General features: G+C 51.8%; 1 protein-coding gene across 1 annotated transcript in view; it reads left to right on the top strand.

Moving 5' to 3' along the window:
* Window positions 1-373: 373 nt before the first annotated feature.
* ACVR1 (activin A receptor type 1) overlaps window positions 374-20,954 on the top strand; it is a 43,038-nt gene continuing 22,457 nt past the window's right edge. Inside the window, exon 1 of the mRNA XM_064718346.1 lies at window positions 374-506. The gene's annotated coding sequence lies outside the window, so the exon portion shown is untranslated. The remainder of the gene's footprint in view (window positions 507-20,954) is intronic.

A 20,954-nucleotide genomic window follows, 5' to 3' on the forward strand; every position in this document is an offset into this window, starting at 1 on the left:
GGTGTCATGTCCTTGATCCATCACGTCATAATGTAAGAGCTGCTGTGCCCCGAGCTCAGGAGCGGCACCAGTGACCCCGTGGGCTCTGCAGGCCCGGCCCAGCCGGGACCCAGGCCCTGAGGGCCGCCCACCGTCCCGGGATGCTTCTGTGCCTCGTTCCGCTGCTCGGGACCGGCTTTCCGTTACCCGAGCCCGAACCGGAGCCGAAATCCGAAACGGAACCCGAGCCCGAGCCCGAGCCCGAGCCCAAACCTGACGCCAGCCAGAGCCCGCGCCCGCCGTGTCCCCGCGGCGCCGGCAGGGGGCGCTGGCCGGGGCGGCGGGCGGATGTGACGCTCGGCCATTGCCGGTGCGGGCGCTGCCCCGCCCGCGCTCCTTTGTCAGCGGAGCCGCCGCCGCCCGCGGCCGCCCCCGGCCCCGCCGGCCCGAGCGGGGCAGCGCCGCAGCACGGCCCGCGCCGCCAGCTTCCTACGGCTCCGTCCCGCCCCGTCGCGCCGGCCCAGCGGGTGAGTCCGTGCTGCCGGAGCCGGTCGGTTCCGCCGCCGGGAGGGTTGGCGGGGGCGGCGCCGCGGGGTCCCGGTCCGGGCGGGGGGCGCACAAAGGCCCCGCGGCGCCGCGGCCGCGCTCGGGGGGCGCAGCATGGCCGCGGTGCCGCGCGGCGGGCAGCGCCGCGGCTCCCCTTCTCCCTGCTCTCATCAGCGTGCGGTGTTTTGGCCGGGCACAGCTAATTTCCCTGGCCGAGGCCGCCGTGCCGTGCGGCTGGGGGAGCTCCCCGGGTGGGCGGCGCGGAGCGCGGCGAGCTCCCCGTGGGTGTGCTGCCGCTGCCCGCGGCGCTGCGCTGGAAGCCCGAGCTCTGATGGGCATAGCAGAGGGACGGGCCAAAGTCCCTGGTGCCGGTCATTGCTAAAGGGGCTGCTGCCGCGGCCAGAGCCGCCGGAGCGGGTCCTGAGCCCGGAGCTGCCCTGGCTTCCGCGGGCAGGAGGGGCCGGCTCCTGCCGGGACTCTGCCTGCGCGGGAGCACGGCCCGGGGCACACAGCGCTCTCAGCCCGCCCTGGGCTCCGGGGACAGGAGGGGCCGGCTCCTGCCGGGACTGTGCCTGCACGGGAGCACGGCCCGGGGCACACGGCGCTCTCAGCCCGCCCTGGGCTCCGGGGACGGGAGGGACACGAGGGGCCGGCTCCTGCCGGGACTCTGCCTGCGCGGGGAGCACGGCCCGGGGCACACGGCGCTCTCAGCCCGCCCTGGGCTCCGGGGACAGGAGGGGCCGGCTCCTGCCGGGACTCTGCCTGCGCGGGAGCACGGCCCGGGGCACACAGCGCTCTCAGCCCGCCCTGGGGACGGGAGGGACACGAGGGGCCGGCTCCTGCCGGGACTCTGCCTGCGCGGGAGCACGGCCCGGGGCACACGGCGCTCTCAGCCCGCTCAGTGTGCGTGCTGACCTGGCGGCCCTGAACCCACATGCTGCTCTGTGAAACCTGGGCCGTGAATCTAGGAGGGGAGGCTGCCCAGGCAGTCCTTCCAACTCTGTCTACTAAAAGCGTTAAAAGAACTTCAGTTTCTCGCAGTACTTTTACATGAACTGAAATGAAGCCACTTGGTTTTCCATTAATTGAGAGAGCAGCTCAGCTTCGTCAGTTTCTCCAAGAGCTAGGGTTCATGTAGGTGTGCTGGAGGCACCAGTGCCTCAGGATGGTGTTACTGATGGGCACTTCCAGGTTCTGGACTGAGCTGCAGAACTGGCACGTTTGTACAAAACAGTGTTTTACAACCATGCATTGAGTTCTCAGAAGAGAACAGATTCTTTTTCCAAATCTCGTGTGTTTTTATGGTCTGCATTGAAGCCCAGCTTCTCCTTGAAGAAGACTCCTGTGGCTATAGCAGTTAGCTGTGGGCAATGACAAGTCTATTTTTAAACTTTCACTTTTCTTTTGTTTCCTGTAATACGATCTTTGCTGTGATCCTTATACTCATCTTCAGAGGGATGGTGGCGACCTGGAATGCAGCAGGCACTTTGCAAATACTCTCGGAGCCCTGTCCTTGAAGGGCTGGAGCTGTTTGAAGAGTGCTGGGTGCCTTGCAATTGAAATGGGAAAGCTGGAGTCCTGGCTGTGGAGAGCTCTCAAGTGCACGGCTGGGCCCTTTGATGGCCGAAACCTTTTTTTTTTGGAGGAGGAGGTGTTAGAGATCTGTTTTGAGGGAACAAAAAGTTCCTGTATGCCCTGTGCTCTCCCCAGGAGGTGTTAAGTGTGTGCAGTGGTTTCAGAGGTTTGCCTTCCCTCGGGATTTGTTTGCTGGGATAAGACCTGCATTCCTCTGTTTCAGGGGCCATGTGTGCTCCTTGCCCAGTGGCACAGGGCTTGGGAGTGGTTCCTGACTGGAACCCTTTGCCTCTTTGTCTCCTCACACTGAGTGAGAGGTGTGTTTTGTTCTGTCTTCATTTTGGGACAAACTTTTAGTTCACACCTCAGCCTCCTCAGTTCGTAAATAATCAGCTCTTACAGGCCTAAATCATGGTTAGGACGGAATTATATCAGGTCGAGCAGTTATTTAAACAAAACAACTTGAGGGGAGAAAAAGCCCCTTTGTATGTTTTTGCTTTTAAGTCTTATAATGTGTTTCAAAGTTTCAAGCTGGGGAAGGGAAATCCTGCTGACCTGGTGCTGATATTCACTGCCCAGGAACCATTGTTAACTGTTTTTTTATTATTTATTAGGAAACAAATTTAGAAAATCATTTATTAGAAAAGTATCTTAGTTGCAGAGCTGTCAAGTTTGTTGCCTCATGTTTATATTCTGTAAAGAATAGGATGGCTGTGTTAGTTACTGACAAAATTGGTGAAAACCCGGATAGTGTGTGCAGAGATTCAGCCTTGCCCTCCATGGGCACCACTCAGAAAGTGATTTTGGGCATATTGTGTTCCTGGAGCTTGCAATTCGACACGCTTTGAGACGTGAGAATTTTATTGTATGTCTCAGTGGCTGAATATTTGATATTCTGGTGGTTGTTCACGCTCTTCTCTTAGCACGTATGAAGTTGGTTGCATTCTTTCTGCTGAGGTGACCTGCTGGAGATCACCTCTATCACTGAGTAGAACGATCCTTTTGCAGGAGAATGCTAGTGTGTGGAGGAGCTGAGGGGAAAGGGGAGGGCTAAATATAGCCATTTCCTGCAGAACTTATCTGCTTGTGAGGCTGGCCTTCCAAATGGAACTGGAGTCTTCCAAGCCCTCGGTGAGGGTAGGAAGAGAACATGGGCGGGGGAAAGAACACCCGTGGGGTGTTGTGAGTGGGTTGTGTTTGTGGTTTTTGTTTTTTCCAGCCAGCTGGTACTCTGAAGTCATGCTTAAATTTAATGAAAGCCCGATGCTAAAATAGGATCTAGGGACAGCCGTTGTGAAATAATTAGGCACCCGTTCAGCCCTTCTTGTCCCTGCCAAAAAAAAGCTTCTTGAATTCATTTAAATTCTTGGTATTGGAACTCTCAATTGGGCATCTTGATACCTGCTCTAGTGTGTATAAGCAGGTTGAAAACTTGTCCCACTCAGCTGTGCATCTGTCAGGAGCTGCAGCACATCTCAGTGGTGGTGTTGAGCACGGGCGATTGCCGAGTGCCTCTGTGTGTGAGGATTCAGGGTGTCACAGAGCTGGGTGGCAGGCTGACGTGGCTCAGGGGATGGGTTAGTTACTTTGGCACCTGAGGGTAGGCAGCTCTGAGAGTTTAAGAGCATCTTAGCTACAGAGATACCACGTGCTATCAAGATCCTCACCTTTTCAGCAATGCTGTGCACAAGTATAAGGCATTTATATCCTGTACATATCTGTAAAAAACAGGAATGGTGGTGTTTTCTGGCGATGTTGGAAAGCTGAATTCACATGTGTTTGAAAACTGTTCTGGGATCACGAATTTATCAAATGTTGTTGACTACAGAATGTAAGGAATTCCATGGAAATGCTTTCAAGGAATTCCTTTTTTTCCCACTATGTTTGCAGCCAAAACACGGTTTTGGAGTAATGCTTTCAGAAGCGCAGAAGTACAGTCCAATAACAGTAAGTGGTTGTAGTGCTGTAGTTTTCTGTGTTACATTGGACCGTGAGTTTGCGCCTGACCCAGTCTCAGGTGCTGGTAATCCCCTCGTTAATGTGTGGTCTTCTGGAATTGTGTGTGTACAGTGCTCGCAGGTTCCTGTTTCAGAGCGCGCTGCATCTCTGGGTTGAGGTTGTTCAGAACACACTCCCAAATTTCTGCTCTGGTGAGATCCACAGAGAAGGAGCTGCAGTGTGAAGCAGCACAGGAGCACACCTTTGCCATGAAGTGCATGGGTGCTGTTTGCTGGAAGGAGCGTGAGGAGCGTGCCCGTGCTGCAGTGCAGGAAGCACACAGCTCTTGCTGTGTGTGGGAGAAAGCAGCAGCGCAGTTCCAGTGCCCGTTTCTCTGCTGCTGGTCGACGTGCTGCCGTCCCCTGGCAGGCCAGAGCCATCAGGATCCATGTGAGTACGCGGCGTGTGGCAGCAGTGCATGTCCCTCTCTTGCTGTGCTCCTGCCCTATGCAGTGCCTGGCTGTGCTGGCTGTGCCAGCGCTGCTGGAGCGTGCCTTGCCTGCCTTGTGCCTGCAGACTGCTGTGCCACCACTCTGAAACACCTCTGGGCCCCCTGGAACCAGGCCCCTTATCCCAAGGGATGGACTTCTGTTTGATTACAAAGGCATTGTAAGTCCCTGAGCAATTGGGATAATCAATATCCTTCAGACCTGTTTTAGCTTTACAGGACATTGGCTCAGCCTGGTTTTGCAAGGCTGGGTGAGGTGGTGTGTAAATAAACTGACTTGCTGAGGGGAGAAATGCTTGAAAGGAAATACTATAGAGATCTTAAAGTCACAATTGATGTGAGTAATTGGGAAGGGATGGTGTTAGGTAATCCCTTATTATGCAAGAAATGGGGAATACTGGATTTAATCAATTGTCAGCAGCTTTAAAGTTAAAACCAGTAGTTTTTATGTGGTGCCTGTTTAAACTGTAGACTGATTGCAGTGGGATATTCCGGAGCCTTATTCTTCTTTTGAGGAACAGTTGAATCTGTTGGTAGGCCTTTGAGGGACCAGAACATGCAGTGATTCAGGTGCAGCTTTGGTCTTGGGAATTTACCTTCGACTGGGAGGTGTGGGGCTGGAATGAGAGGAGCGTGGAAGAATGACCCTTTTGTGCTGTGTCCTTGTGCTCTTTCCTGAGCATCTGCTCCTGGCGGCTTGTGGAGTCAGCTTATTGCTGGTTGGGGCTGTGTGCTGTGGGTTGTTCCTCCCTTTGCTGTGCAGAGGCGGTTCAGTGGCTCTCACCCCACAAGTGCTGTTGTCACTGCATCCCCCCTTCTGAAACACTCCTGGAGGGTCACACCAAGTCACTGTTCCCTGCCTATGATGATGGAAAGATGTGTCTGAAAGTGTCTGGAGCCTGTTGTAGAGTAACTCCAGTCTGCTTTAGGGAAAGGAAGGCTTTGGCTTTGTTAAGAAAAGACCTTCGTTTTGGTGATTGTCCAAGGCTGCCTTTGGAGTAATTTCTGTTGTCTGAAATAACCAAGATGGAGGTGGAACACCAAAAGCTGTTATCTGGGCCTTTTTACAGAAGATGTGTTGCTGCAGCACTTAACCTTCTGTCCTGAGTGCCTGGGATGTTCCTTCTCAGCACGCTGAAGCTGGCCATCCTGTTGGATGGAAGCTGGTCGGAGGAGTTGTTCCTTGTCTTGCAGAGCAGTGTTGAGCTGTGCTCGCTGGAGGTCGGGACTTTGTTGTTCTGGCTGCAGCCCTTCCCTGCGCTAATGAGCTGCGAGCACACACCTCGTGTAATTGCGGGTGTGCTGTTATCCTGGCGAGGCTCCTGTGACAGCGGAGCGGGCTGGCGGCCTCGCCAGCCGGGATAGCTCCCGGCCTGCGAGTGGCTTCCCTTTGAAGTGCTGGAAGGTGCTGAGCCCTGCTTTCAGGAGCCGGTGTGCCCCAGCAGGCCGCTCCGGCCCTCCCCCGAGTGCCTCGGTGCTTGGAGGGCACTTGGGGCTGTGCTTGCGCAAACCCTTTCGCCGGCTGCTGATGGCAGGGGAGTGGGTAGTCCTGCTGCTCCTTCTCCATGTGCTGTTCTTTCTCCTGTTCTGGCGTCTCTGGCCATGAGATACACTGGATAAGGCATTCATTTGGTTCACACTTAGTCTGCCTCTGCCAGGTTATTTCTAACCCAGTTAATTCCCAGGTATTTTTCTTGTGCTGGTGCTAAGGAGGGATTTCTGCGGGTATGAGTGGCTGAGCAGATGCAGAGCACTGTGAGCTGCCTGGCAGTGTTGTGAAGGCTGGTGCCTTGCTTGGGTGCGCCGTGGGAGTGTTTGCTGTGCTCTGCTCCCCAGGGAGAGTCCCTGCAGCTCTCCTTGCTGCCGGCCTGCTCTTGGCGCTGGCTGTGACACCAGCCTGTGCTCGGACACACAGCACAGTTTTTGGGGGTGCCACACGCCTGCCTGCCCTCCCTTCTCTGCAGGACGGGGACGGCAGTGGCCGGCCTGTCCCCGAGCTGCCCACGCTGCCCAGCCCGTGCTGTGCAACGCGAGGTAGAGGAGATAGGTGAGAGTGAGATCTCCCTAGGAACAAATGTAAAATTAAACAAAATGTGTGTTTGTATTAGTCAGCCTAAACCAGACGGTGCTATTTAGGGCTCTCCATTGCAATAAACTTGTCTCTTGTATTTGTGTGGGAGGACTGCAACAATTAAAGTAATTTTCAGGCTGAATTTTAAAAGTGAAAACAAAATGAAAAGGTAATGGTTTGGTTTAAGAGAATATCAATTCTCTTAAAGAGTATCATATTATGTTATAATACTCTTATGTTAGAGAAGAGATAGGTGATACGCTGCACGTTGGTTATTGGTAAAAGCTGTGTCCATGCTGCGGGTCCGCACTGCACATTAAAACTCTTCTTGACTTCATAAGGAGTAATTTTTTATTTTTTAATCCATTTAATTGCAGCCCTCACTGCTGCTGGATAGTAAACTGCTTGCTGCAGCTGCAGTTGTGGGTAGCAGCCTGCTAAAACATCGACTTTGATGGCATGGGCTGGGCAAATCCCAGGCTGGAGTGATAAACAACATGGAGAATAAAAATTTTCCATTCTCCAGAAGTTGCTGAATAGAACTTAAAGACTAACTGGCAATAAAGATAGAGATATAAAAGTATGTGCACAGGATGATAAATGTGAGTGGAACCAGTGGGGAAAAAAGAGGAAAAAAAGGACAATTCCAGCTGATTTCAGGGTCAGGAGGATGATTTGGCAGTGGAGTTTGTGGCAGTCAATCTTGTAGGATCACACTGTGTTCTACTGCTCATTTTCTATTGTCAGAGGAAAAACATGTACAACTTGTAGTGCACCAGTCTGAGTGTTAAACTAACAAATTCCTATCTCCTTAGGAGTGGAATTACAATAAGTTGTGCATTAAAAAAGGGTATTTAATTTGACTTCTAAATACTGGCTCAAGTTAAATGATAAGAAAGAGCATTTGAGATGTACCCTTAGTGCATGAAAAAATTACTGATCCCTGTGAATTAAAAAAAACCTACCACAAAATGGAGGGGATTGTGATTACAATAGAAAAATAAATACTTTAAAAAAAGTAGGAAATTCTTTTCTGGACGTGCATTCTTACATATTGAGCATTGATCTAAGTATTTTATTCCACTTGACCTTTATTTTTGGACTGAGTTGCAAAACCTGTCTAGATCCTGAGTCTAAATGAAGTGATGATGATGAAAAGTGCCACGCAAGCACCTTTTTACTCCACCCGTGTTCCTTCTTAGGGGTGGCTAGGTGTGCATGTGGTGTGGGACCATCTGTGCTTATCTGTGGGCTCGGGAGCTGTCCTCCCTGCCAGAGGTAGCCCAGGGTCTCGCTTTGATGTCTTGTTCCTCTCCCTTTAGCTCAGTTGGGCAGCGCTTTGTGCCCAGCCGAGCTCGCAAACGCCCGTCTGTGAGAGCAGAGGTGCATCTTTGTGGTTGGGATCAAGGTTGAACCCTTTGAGTCTTGGCTGTCCTCCAGCTGCTTTGCATAATTGGAACCCGTCTCTGTCCAGAAAGAAGCATTCAAGTTATTTCAAGTCACTGGGATGGATAGAAGAAAAGCTGCCCCTCAGAGGCTGCTCGGCAGGGTGGGCTGTGCTGCCCCAGCTCGGGTCCCCAGGCCGTGTGCTGTGATGGCGTGGCTGGGATGTGGCTGCTGGCTTCCTTGGCCTGTCCTCCGTGTCTGTTCTCCTGGCTCCTGCCCTTGAGCCCGTGCACTTCTTCAGTTCTTCAGCAGCTCCTTGGCGTGGCTTTTGCTCTCCCACATTAGCTGCTTGTCAGTTGGGCCTTTACAAATGTGCCAGAAATGCCACGTAGACACTTTTGTGTGTGTTTGTGGACCTGGCCATGTTTGCATCAACCTCCAGTGGAGAATAATCTGAGTAACGTGTCCCAGCTTGCCGAAACAATAGGGTGTTTTTTCTGTCTTGGTGTAGGTATTTTACACGTTTGTAAGACTTGTGTCATACCCCTAAAGCAAACCTGGGCATGGTCGTTCTGCAAAACCTGTTCTAAAATCTGAACCTGTTTATTCCCTTCCCTCCAAACAGCTTCCTTATGACACAAGTAATATTTTGACGAATGAGTGAATCAATATGACTGTTCCTAAATTATGGAAATAAAAACCTAAACACCATCAGAAGTCTGAAAGAAATATGTTATTTCCATGCCTGATGCAAAAGTGGCATGTTTTAATGACTGGAAAAGTCCTTGACTTCATCTTTTTGGTTGGGATTTGATCCTGGACATTGTTTAGACATTCAAAGAAAATATGTATTGGACTTTCATGTGGAACAGTGTCCAGGATTTTGAGGGAACTTTGACTTGTTTCTCCATTAGGAGAGCCAGAATGCCATGCAGTGAGGAGCCAGAACAGCAAACTGGGTTTTGAAGCTCAGTTTTCTTACACAGTTCCTGGCATCTCTGGTGGGGAATTGGTGTTCCTGAGGCTGCAGTGCAGTTTTATGCCTTCTGTAACAAAGGATCTGTGAGGAGTGAAACCTACTTTTTTTCCAGTCTGGGGATTTGTAAAACTTTGACATGCAGCCCAATTATAATTATGTTGGTTTAGTTCCCAAAGTGGATGCTCTTTATTCTAAAAGAGGCCCTACTGTGTGCAACCAGGAGTATTGAAGGCCCTGAAGTGTTAGTGTTTGAATGGTTTTGGCTTAGCTTTAAAATAAATATCTACTGGATATGGAGCTCTGGGGAGCGGACTAAAGCAAATGGAAAAGGTGAATTAACTGGAAGCTGTTCCGCAAGGCTGGGTCCATAGAGCCACAGCACAGCACGCAGCGGCAGATGGAGGCAGAAGAAAGGCATTTTGAGCCCGATGTGAAATAGGTGCAGTCCAGAGGCCGCCGTTCCTCTGCACGGGGTTCTGTCACCATTGCTCTTGCTCTGCAGCATCAGTCCTGAGTGGCCCCAGCAAGTTTCCCGTGACAGCCTGCGCTGCTCCTGTGAGGAACAGTGAGAACCGTTCCTGGCAGCTCTGGAAAGTCTGCCGTGTTTGTCTCCTGGGACTTGATGGCGCTTTTGAGACCTGAGTGAGAACATCAACAGGTCCCCTCCTTGAAGACAGAGATTCACAGTTTTCCTGTCTGTGATGGAAGTCTGGAAAGAGGAGCATGTGCGCTTCTTCAGGGGTGTGTGTGCCACTGGGTGACTGAGCGAAACAAATTGGCAAATCCTTGTTTTCCTGGGGAGGGAAGGAGCCTCACGCAGAGCTTTTGGCTGCCTCCTGGTAGGAATTCACATGCCTGTGAGCTGAAAGTGGCCCTGGCTCTGGGGCTCAAGGTTTATGGGGTGAAGAGCCCCTGTGCTGGCAGGGAAGGTGGTCTGTGCTGTAGGGCCTCCTGAAGGAGAGTTCTGGAGAGCCAAGATGGTGTTTGGCCCCCATTGCAGGTACAGGTAGCTAGGGGTGCAGTGTGAAAGAGGGGCACTCAGGGACACTGTGTGGGACTCCATCAGAGGAGGGAATGGCAAAGGGCCAGGCGTGTGGCCAGGTGTCTCTGACAGTGTTACTGCTGTCAGCTGACAGTTGGTGCTGTTCACCTCCGCACATGCCTCTCCTCCTGAGAGTGTGGATGAAACGGTGCCTGGAAACGCGTCAGTGGGGTCTAGGGTGGGCTGCCTTGCTCAGTGACCACAGCTCACTGTCCCTGTGGCAAGGTCCTTGCTGGCAACTCAGGAGAAGTGTGATGGCAAAGGGTTGCTGTGTCTGCCTTGGGATGGCCTTGCCTGAGAAGTTCCCAGGGGCACCGTGGCGTCTCACAGGGTGGGACTGTGGTTTTACAGCTGTTCCTTGTGGGCAGCGCCCGGGCTCTGCTCCGGCTGTGGGGCTGGAGAGCACAGCCCTTTGTCCCTGCACTGCTGGGACCCTCCTTGGGGGGATTCGGGGTCCCCCAGGGGCACAGCTCGCCCAGCCCAGCCTGAGTGGGCCTGGACAAGGTCTGTTCTGAGCTGCTGGCCAGTGTGGACACCAAGGGATGTGAGACCAGAGCCACAAACAGCACTGACCCACAGGCTGCAAGTGAAGTCTCTGAGGGGTCGGTGTGCCAGCAGTGGGAAAGGATACCAAATGCGGGGCTTTTTCTCCAAGTTCTGAAATAGTCTTCCAAAAATCTTGGGGCTTTTTGACATGATTGATCTTGTTACAGTTCCACAGGTGTGTTGGATTGTATGTGAAAAAGGGTTTCTTCTGAACTTGAGTTCATAAAGGCATATAATTAAAAAATGAATGTTGGACGAGCCAGAAGCACTTGCATGTCATAATTGTTTGAAAGACGCCTGTGAGTGTGTTAGCTGACAGCTTGGTGCAGCTTGCAGGTTTTACCCAAATTGTGCTTAGGACCACAGCTGGAAGAAAAAAGTGCTTAATGTGTTACCTTCTTTTTGGGAGATAATTATGGGTCTTGAGTAGCTACTGTGTCAAGAAGCAAACCAAGGCCAAAGGAAGGAGGCTAGTATGGCCAATATGAGTTAGAGCTGAGCATGGAGGTGGGGTTTCTGGTGTAATAGTTGGTCAGTTTCTTAGACACCAAGGAAATATTTGAGTATCTGATCTTACAGGGAGATTCTGTTGATTCTCTGATCTTGAAAGGCTTCTTTCTTACAAAACAAACAAACAAACAAAAAACCCATGAGGAGCATGTCTTCTCTGTTAAAGTAATTGAAGATGTTTAAATACAGTAAAGGAACATAATAAATATTTTCCATGTAAAACATGCAAAAAAAAAAGCATCTGATTTAATTCTGAATTATGAACTAGCAAGCTAAAACTTAGACTAAATTAGACTTAGAACAAATCTTTTTGGTAAGATTTGAGGAATTCATGAGATTTTCATTGCTGAGCTGACTCTCCCCTGAAAGTTGTGCAGAAACAGATGGCACCTTTGGGGTTGTGTGTCTGGAGTATAAAAGTTAAAATTACTTTAAATGGCTGAACTGTTTTGGGTTTACTTTAATTTGTATTTTTGTTTACTTGTTTTTCCTGAAACCCCACAGTAAATGCTAAATAAAGTTTGTTAAATGCTCAGCGCAGCTGCATCATGAGGAGGGTTTAGAGGTGGTTAAACACTCCCTCCCATCTAACAGGTCAGAGATCTCTGAGGGAGTTTGTCGTGGCAGTGTGTGGGCTGGTGGGGCCGTGCCTGGAGCGCCCAAAGGCAGCACAGCAGGGCCAGGAGCTGGGACTCGGGGTGCTCCTGTCTGCCCTGGGCCGGGTCAGCCCGGCAGGGTCACCGTGCTGGCCTGGCCCGGGTCAGCCCGGGAGCAGCAGAGCCAGGAGCTGGGACACTCGGGGTGCTCCTGTCTGCCCTGCCCACGTCACCTTGGCAGGGTCACTGTGCTGGCCTGGCCCGGGTCACCCCAGCAGGGTCACTGTGCTGGCCTGGCCCGGGTCAGCCTGGGAGCTGCACAGCAGAGCCAGGAGCTGGGACTCGGGGTGCTCCTGTCTGCCCTGCCCGGGTCACCTTGGCAGGGTCACCGTGCTGGCCTGGCCCGGGTCAGCCCGGGAGCTGGGACTCGGGGTGCTGCTGTCTGCCCTGCCCACGTCACCTTGGCAGGGTCACCATGCTGGCCTGGCCCGGGTCAGCCCGGGAGCTGCATAGCAGGGCCGGGAGCTGGGACTCAGGGTGCTCCTGTGTGCCCTGGGCAGGGTCAGCCCGGCAGGGTCACCGTGCTGGCCTGGCCCGGGTCAGCCCGGGAGCAGCACAGCAGGGCCAGGAGCTGGGACTCGGGGTGCTCCTGTCTGCCCTGCCCGGGTCAGCCCGGGAGCTGCAGCTCCGGTGTCCTTGGGCTGGTAACGGGGCCTGACTTGCAAAAGGCCTTGATAATATTTCTTACAGAATGAGCACACTCAGGCCACTGTAAGCCTGTTCTCCAACTAAAATAAACGTTAAAGTATTGTGTTTATAAGAGTCAAGAATCAAAACAAATGTATCCTTCTCCATAAAGAAATGGGGACCAGAGTTTCTGAGTGTTGGAGTGAGATGGAGGGGGTTGGAGAGGGAAATGGTCTTTAAAGACTATTTAGTTAGTCTTACCAAGATGTTCATTTGTCTTCAACAACAGTTAAACCCTTCTTACAAAGAACAAAAATAAGTACAAAATCAGATCTAAAATTGGTTATTTAAGTTGTTCTCAACTTCCTGACTTAAATCACCTTGATCAACTTGGAAGCATTTAACGCCACACCAAAACCTAAAATGAATATTCCACCCATACCAATGTAAAATGCTGTTTTGAAAATTTCAGGTAACCTGGTAAAATTCCAAGTGTGTGGATTGTGGGGATATTTTTTGTTTTGTTTGTTAAACTTTGAATTTTGAATCACTATGGTCACATAATCACTCGGTTGGGTTTATTTTTCATTTCTGTAGCTGTTTTTTTCCTGGTAGTAGTCCCAAGAAAGTTCCACCCCAAGTGGAGTGCAGTGCTCCCAGTGGTGCTCCTTGCTGGCAGCAGCCTGTGCAGCCTGGCTGGATTTTCGGGTGGCCAGGGGTTGCTTTCTCCCAGGGAGCCGTGCAGACCTGCAGAGAGCTCTGGCTTGTCCAGCCCTCCCTAGAATTGCTAGTTTGGCAACTCTGCCCCTGGGAGGTTTACCACAGAATCATTTTGAAGCCGTTTGATTTCTTTGTAGCCCTGCTGTGGGAACTCAGTGTTTTTGGGGTTTTTTCTGTGGCTTGTTCTGCCTGCTCCAAGCTGGTGCTGCTGGTAGCTCTGTCACGGTGCAGGGACATCTCAGGCCTTTGCAGGGCTGACAGCAGAGCTGTTCAAACATCTCTCTCCCTCTCCTCCTCGCTGCTGGCAGGTGGGCTGATGCTGTGTTGTTTGGTCAAATACAGACCGCGGAGCAGAGCCTCTGCTTGGAATTTGTGTTCCCAGCAGTTTGCAGACCAGACTGCCTTGTGCTCCAGGCTTACCCGTGGTGCTGAGAGGAGCCTGCCTGCCCCTGGGTGTGTGGGGTGGGACAGTGGCAGGGCTCCAGAGCACTGAGTGCTGCAGGGACATGTGGGGTTTATTGCTCGTCATGGAGGTAATGTACAGTTGCAGGTCCAAAAATGGGTGTCTCTGAGCAGCTGCTCCTCTGAGCAGAGGAGTCATCTCTTAGCAGCGTTCTTGGCTAAAGCTCAGTTGTTAGTAGTAGGGTTGCTTGCAGCAGTGTGTTTGTATCAGTAGCTCAGTGTTGACTGGTGTCCAGCAACCCTTGTCTTCCCCAAATGATCACTTTCAGGAGCTTGGAGTAAGTGGAAATGATCGTGGTGTTAAGAATGGGAACAGAAAAAGAGACGAGATCGAAGTGCTTTTCTTGGTTTTTCTTGCTTTTCTTCTTAAGTAGTTCAGTGGTGTAACTTGTGCAGGTAGCTGCAGTTCAGTTTCCTGTATGGTCATGCAATGGGAATTGGGAGAATGCTGCTGCAGTGCTCTTGGGGTTCAGGGAAATGCTAGGCAGAGCAGATTTTGTTTGACTGCATAAATGTCTCTTCATGAGAAACAAACCCGACCAGTAACCAAGTTCACCCAATAGCGACTCACTGGCTTTAGCTTCAAAGTCTGCTTGCCCAGGTTGTGATTATCTTTGCTCTGGAAAGCCATGGGGATTGTTAGATGATCTGTCCTGAAAATGGTGAGAGGGACAACGTGGGAAGTCCTTGCCATCAGCCCTCAGTGGGAAAGCTCTGGTACAAAGGAACTCAGTCTCGTCCATGTTTGTGGTGAATGTTCCCAAAGGGCTGTGCACATCAGTAGGGGTGACTTCTGTTTTTACCAGCTCATACTGTCAAGTGAGTTCATATTATTCAGTCAGTTCTGGGGGTTTTGGAGATGATTTAGTAATGTTTTTCAGCCTACTCTCAGAAAAATAATGTATTAAAAGCATTGGTAGAGAATTTGTTTATTCAGCTCAGATCTGCTTGTTTGCTGGCACCGCTCAGCTTCCTTTGGAGCGCCTGGCTGCTGCAGGGCAGGCTGGGGACCCGCAGAGAGGGGACAGGGGCTGGGCGGGCCAAGTGTCACTGCTGCTGAGCACTATTGCTGTGAGTTAATCCTGCTTTTCAGAGGGAAATGGCTAATATGTGAGTAGGTGCCTTGTGAACAAGCAACAGCTGGGTGCAAAGCAAAAATCTGCTAAAACATGACTAATTTCTGAGTGTTGCACAGAGTTTCTGTCTGTATTCAGCAGCAAATTACCATTTTGAGCTTATGCTGCTGTTGCTTCACTGGAGCTGGCATGAGCTGTGTGTTTGAACTGTTGGTCATTGCTATGAGACTGTCAAAGCATTGGTACAATGTGAGGTTGGCTCTCTGTCCTTCCACTTCGCAACACGGCCGATTCCGTTCAACGAGAATTATTTTAATTGGGTTCCACTCTGTGTTATGTTAAAACTCTGATGCTAGGCACAGAAACCCGTGACACTTGTTTTGTTTGTTCCTGAAAACATACACTTCACTCTGCTTTGGCCATTCAAATTGGTTTTGCATGATTGTCAGCTGAAAATAATGCTGCGATTGGCAGCAGCATGGCAGCTTCCTGCAGCCCGGACCAGCAGTGGGGTAACTGCTCCAGGGGGGCTGGGAAATGGGAATTCCTGCTCCGAGAGCGTTGGTTGCTTAGCAGGCAGCACAGCAGCGTGGCCTTGGGGCAGGGCTGTCCCAGCACCCCGGCTGGCCTTGGCGGGCAGATGGGGACAGGGAGCTGTGTGCCCGTGGAGGAGAGGGGCACGGCAGGGCTGGGCTGCTCTGGAGAGCATCTTGGCCATCATGGGGACAGGGAGCTGTGTGCCAGCGGAGGAGAGGGGCACGGCAGGGCTGGGCTGCTCGGGAGAGCATCTTGGCCATCATGGGGACAGGGAGCTGTGTGCCCATGGAGGAGAGGAGCACGGCAGGGCTGGGCTGCTCTGGAGAGCATCTTGGCCATCATGGGGACAGGGAGCTGTGTGCCAGCGGAGGAGAGGGGCACGGCAGGGCCGGGCTGCTCGGGGGAGCATCTCAGCTGGCCTTGCTGTGCCCGAGCTCTGAGCTGGCCTTGGCGGGCAGATGGGGACAGAGAGCTGTGTGCCAGCAGAGGACAGGGGCACGGCAAGGCCGGGCTGCTTGGGAAAGCATCTTGGCCATCATGGGGACAGGGAGCTGTGTGCCAGCGGAGGAGAGGGGCACGGCAGGGCTGGGCTGCTCTGGAGAGCATCTCGGCCACCATGGGGACAGGGAGCTGTGTGCCAGCGGAGCAGAGGGGCATGGCAGGGCCGGGCTGCTCGGGAGAGCATCTCGGCCATCATGGGCTGGCCTGGCCTTGCTGTCCCCAAGCACCCAGCTGGCCTCGGCGGGCAGATGGGGACAGGGAGCTGTGTGCCAGCGGAGGAGAGGGGCACGGCAGGGCTGGGCTGCTCTGGAGAGCATCTCGGCCACCATGGGCTGGCCTGGCCTTGCTGTCCTCGAGCTCTGAGCTGGCCTTGGCGGGCAGATGGGGACAGGGAGCTGTGTGCCAGCGGAGGAGAGGGGCACGGCAGGGCTGGGCTGCTCGGGAGAGCATCTTGGCCATCATGGGGACAGGGAGCTGTGTGCCCATGGAGGAGAGGGGCACGGCAGGGCCGGGCTGCTCGGGAGAGCATCTCGGCCATCATGGGGACAGAGAGCTGTGTGCCAGCGGAGGAGAGGGGCACGGCAGGGCTGGGCTGCTTGGGAAAGCATCTCAGCCTGGCCTTGCTGTCCCCGAGCTCTGAGCTGGCCTTGGCGGGCAGATGGGGACAGGGAGCTGTGTGCCCATGGAGGAGAGGGGCACGGCAGGGCCGGGCTGCTCGGGAGAGCATCTCAGCCTGGCCCTGCTGTCCCCGAGCACCGAGCTGGGCTGGGGCAGCTGTGCGTGAGGCCGGGAGCGCCGGCAGCCGCGGTGCAAAGGGAGAGCAGAGCTCGGGTGCTGAGCCTGGCGTGTGTAACTGCAGTGGGATGGCTGGTTAGAAAATAACCAGTAGTCATGACTTCTGTTAATTAACTACTAAGAGTTAAATAAATGTTGTTGGAAAAACTAGTCTGTGTTTATTTGGCACGTCTCTCTCCAGCCGAGGCTGGTGCTAGTTGGTACACGCTCCGCTGCTGAGCCTGTCTGCAGCGTGGTTTTATGTTTTCCATCTGTATTGATTTTCATGATTCATTGACCATGATCTAAGCAAAAAGCACACTTAAATGACACTGGAGACAGCTGTCTGTTAAAGTAGGACCTTTGTGTAGTCTGAAATGGCGCCAGGTTTTTCTTCCATTACTTTATCAAGTAACACACAAAAGTAATATTCTTTGTTTAATTTCCTTTCCTAGGTCACTGGTATGTCACCTCTCTTTTGTGCAAGGAGCAGATGGTAAATTCTTACTCTAAACTTTCCTATCGGTTTTGCTCCTGTTATTTTTCTGATAATCATTTGAGGTTATTCTGAAATGAAAGGGGCCTTACATTGTGTTTGGGAGGCTCTGTGAAGGAATCAGTTCTTCTCCCTGTGGAGCTGTTTGGAAGGTACATGTGGGAAGTCCAGATAAAAGCAGAAACGTATAAAGCTTGGGAAGCTGATGTGTAGCCTTTTCCATTTATAATCTGTCTCTCTCTGTATGGCAGGCTGAAGTTCCAGATGTTGTTTTGGCTTGGAGATAGTGGATAGGGGAAAAATAAGCATTCTAATGTTAACAGAGTCAGCCTGTCTGGGTCCGAACTGACAGGAAGAGGGAGAGATAAAACCTTCATTAATGGCGTGAGCAGTGCTGAGGAGCCCGGGCTGTCCCTGGAAAGCAGTCCTGGGCTGGCAGTGCCCGTGCCAGCTGTGGGGGCCTTCAGCGGGGGCAGCGGGCTTGCTTCGGGCGTGCGTCCCCCTTCTCCTGTTAGAAGTTAATGCTTACCCCTCCTGGCATCCTGCTTGCCCTCAGCAGCTGCCCCTGGGCTTGGGGGATGCAGAGCTGAGGGGCTGTTGGTCAAACGCGCTTCTGGGGTCGGGTGGCTCTGTGGCTCTCACTGCGTCGGGCCTCTGTCTTGGAGCACCAGTGGGTTTTCTGAAGCTTGGCCCTGCCCGGAGCTCTGTTTATTGGCAGTTGCAGAGTGGTTTGGACATCTGTCTGCTGGATTTCTTTGGAGGACACTAGGCTGCAAGCCCTGTTCCTGGTGTATGGCAAATGTGCTCTGTCCTGAAACGTGGGCGTCAAGTTCTCAGCCTCTGCTGGGCAGCTTGGAGCCATGTGTGGTAGCACCTTCCAGTGAGGGGACCCAGGTCAATCCACTCTGAAGCAAGAGTGCTGAAGTGCATGTTAGGAGTACATGTGGTGGCCAGAAAAGGGATTTCCTGGATTAGTCCATAGGTTATATGTATAATACTCTGTGCATTTTCTCTGTTATATTAAATGCATGAATATACTGTGTCCTGTGTCTCTTTCATACCTGTTTGTCCTGTCAGGCTTATTTCCAAAATGTATGAGCAGATTATTTTTAATTAATCACTGAAGTTCTGCTGACTTCCTCCTTAATCTTTGCTTTTTCCCCTCTTTCATTACTGAGTCTAGGCAGTGACAGTTTCTGGTCAGTGGCCCATCCCTGTCTTTCCCACTGTGGTGTAGAGTCCTTTGGGGCTTTCTGGCCTCAGAGAGCAGCTCTGGTGAGAATGCTCACTTCACTTGCCTCAGTGCTGTAAAGCTAAAAGGGAATAATGCTGGCACTGACTCATCTGAGGGACACAGGAGCTGAGCTGCTGCAGTGCTCCTGGTAGATGAGGTCTTGGCTGTTTGCTGCTTACAGCTGGGATAAGCTTGTCCTCACCAGTTTGTGTAAGTTATTGGAACCAGGGTGTGAGGGAGCAGGGGGAGCTGCTGTGTGTGGGTGTAGCAGAGTAAGGGGTCCTTGGAACGTGTTCAGTGTTGGCCAGCATAGGCCAGGACTGCAATGGTTTAACCCTTTTTGGCCTTGTTTTTGTCTCAGAAGTGGGAATACATGCCTGGAGCTGGCTGGCTGACCAGCTGTGATGGTGTATGCATTACCTGATGTCCCAGAAATGCCATTCTTAGAAGTGCCACTGGACTGGGATGGGCAAGGCCTGTCAGAATAAAGGGCCTGTTGCATGTTCGGTGGAGGAAGATGCAGAAAGGGAATCTGGGTGTGGGAGACTGCTCTGCCTACCTTTGTGCTGCTCACATTCCTCACTCGGGCCCGCAGGCAGCGGTGGGGTGTCTTGCTCATGTGGTTCATGACTCAAGCCAAGCCCAGATGTTTTCATGCCTGGTCTGGCCTATTTTCTGAGAATAATTTTGGATGCCTCAGTCCATTTTATTGTGGTTTTCTTAGTGTCTAGTCCAGCTGAAGTTCAGATGGTTCCTGGCCTAACTGCATGCTCACAGGCAGACATGGCAGCTTCTGCTTTCTCTCTGCAGCTGTGTTCCTGCTAACTTCAGAGCACTCACAATTAGAGCTATGCTGGTGAGAACCTGGGGTAGAGTTTTGCTGCTGCTTTTTGAGTGGAACGCTTTAGAGCATGAAACCCAGAGGAGTCTGTCTTGTGGCCAGAAGATGAGTGAAAATGCTGAAGGTTTCTGTGAAGTCAGATCTGGCCTTGTTAACCAACCTGGCTTTCCATTTCCACTGAGCAGTGAGTGGTAGGGACACGGAAACCTTTTTGTTCTGACTGTTGGTCCTTTCCTTCAGCATTATCTGGCTGATAGATTGATGACAGTTACTATCCAGAGTATCCAAAATTTATTTCCTCATGCCTTTGACAGTGCTTTAGTGCTTCTTGACCCTTTGTAGGAACAGTTTGTAAAGCAGGTTGTTTGTGGGAAGTACATTTACTCCTTTAACTTGAGTTTTCCTCTGAGGAAAATGGTTTGATGTTGTTTGAAAAAGAGTGGAATGGTCTGTGTGTGAGCAGGAGCTGCCTTGTGTGCTGTTGAGAATGGTCCCTTCCTCCATCACAGCCCGTGGGTGAGGAGGGCTGTTGGCCCAAAGCATGTTTGGGTGCTGACTGTGTTGAGCAGCAGTTGGTGAAGGTGGGCTTTGCCTCAGTGTCCTCAGTGTGTCCCATTCCCAGTCGTGGCTGGGTGCTCTGTGTGGACATGTGGGGCCTTGGGAATAGCCACTGGGTATGTGTCCCGAGCTCCCTGGAACGGTGAGCGTGGCCTTGTTCCCAGCTGCTGGTAGGTGTGTGCAGGGCTCCGCAGCCAGGCTGGTCCCAAAGGAGAGCTCTGGCTCTCATTGTGCTTCACATCTGCAGCTCTGTGTGTGTGTGTGAGGTCAGCCATGGGAGTTTAGCTTTAAATAGGGGTGAGACTGGCTGCTTTTGGCTTCTGCAGCAATTAAACCAAAACCCTGTATGAATACATGGAATGGTTTTCAGAAGATCTGTGAGTACAGTCAGGTTGGGCAAGGCCATGTGAGATGTATGAGTTTGACCTGACTTTGCCATGTCCCTTAACCTTTCTGACTTTGTAGCAGCCCATCACTGCTGAAGAATGCTGCTCTAATGCCGCTTTAATCCCTCAGCAGTGAGCTGGAGGTGTGAAGCCAGGCTCTCCTGTCTCTCCTCGGTACCCCTGCCATGTGCTGTGTTCCTCTGTGCCTCTCCTGCCCCTGCCCTGCTCAGGTTTATAGATTTATGTATATACACAAATAAAAATAAGTATATGTCTGTAGTATTTCCAGCTTTGATGGGTCTGTGTTAACTAGTGGATATGTTTGCTGAGTCATGCTACCGTTGTGTTATTCTGACAATGCAATGAAATGGATTAAAAAAAAAAAGTTTTGGCTAATTTTTGTTAAAATACCCCAAACTGTACTCAGGCTAGGGTGCTTGGGCTAAAGGGCAGAAGTAGAATATTCTGGCAGTGATGACCCTGTGAAAATAACTCTGGAGGTTCAGGTTTAGCCAGGGTAAATCTGCGAAATCTCTCTGGGATTATTGATGTGCAAATGAGGGTCCTCACTGGAGTGAAATATCAGCACAGCTGAGGGGTCACCTGGGGAGCGAGGGAGCGCCTTCACCTCAGCCGGAGTTTGGCTCTGAATGATTGGCCTGATAGCGTCAGGGACTGCGAATAAAAAGCATTTGCACTTCTCTGGGTCCCTGCATGTGTGAAAACACTGAGACTGTAGGGAGATGCTGCTTAATTAATGCGTTTGTAGGAACTAGCCGACGTTATCTTGCAGCAGGGTGTGCCCCAGCGAGAGATGGTCTCTAAAGGGGCACATCATCAGACCCAGGCTTCTCTGCAACCCAGAATAAAGAAATGAGTTTTTAAAATTCGTGTGAAGAAAAACTGGGAAAACCAGGAAAAAAACACAGCCTTTTTTTTTTAAAGGGAAAAAATAGGAGTTTTGTTGGTATAACCAAGCCAAAGATTTGTTTTTGGAAATGTTTGT

The sequence above is a fragment of the Zonotrichia leucophrys genome, chromosome 7 (genome assembly GCF_028769735.1).
Source record: "Zonotrichia leucophrys gambelii isolate GWCS_2022_RI chromosome 7, RI_Zleu_2.0, whole genome shotgun sequence".
NCBI classification, from domain to species: Eukaryota; Metazoa; Chordata; class Aves; order Passeriformes; family Passerellidae; genus Zonotrichia; species Zonotrichia leucophrys.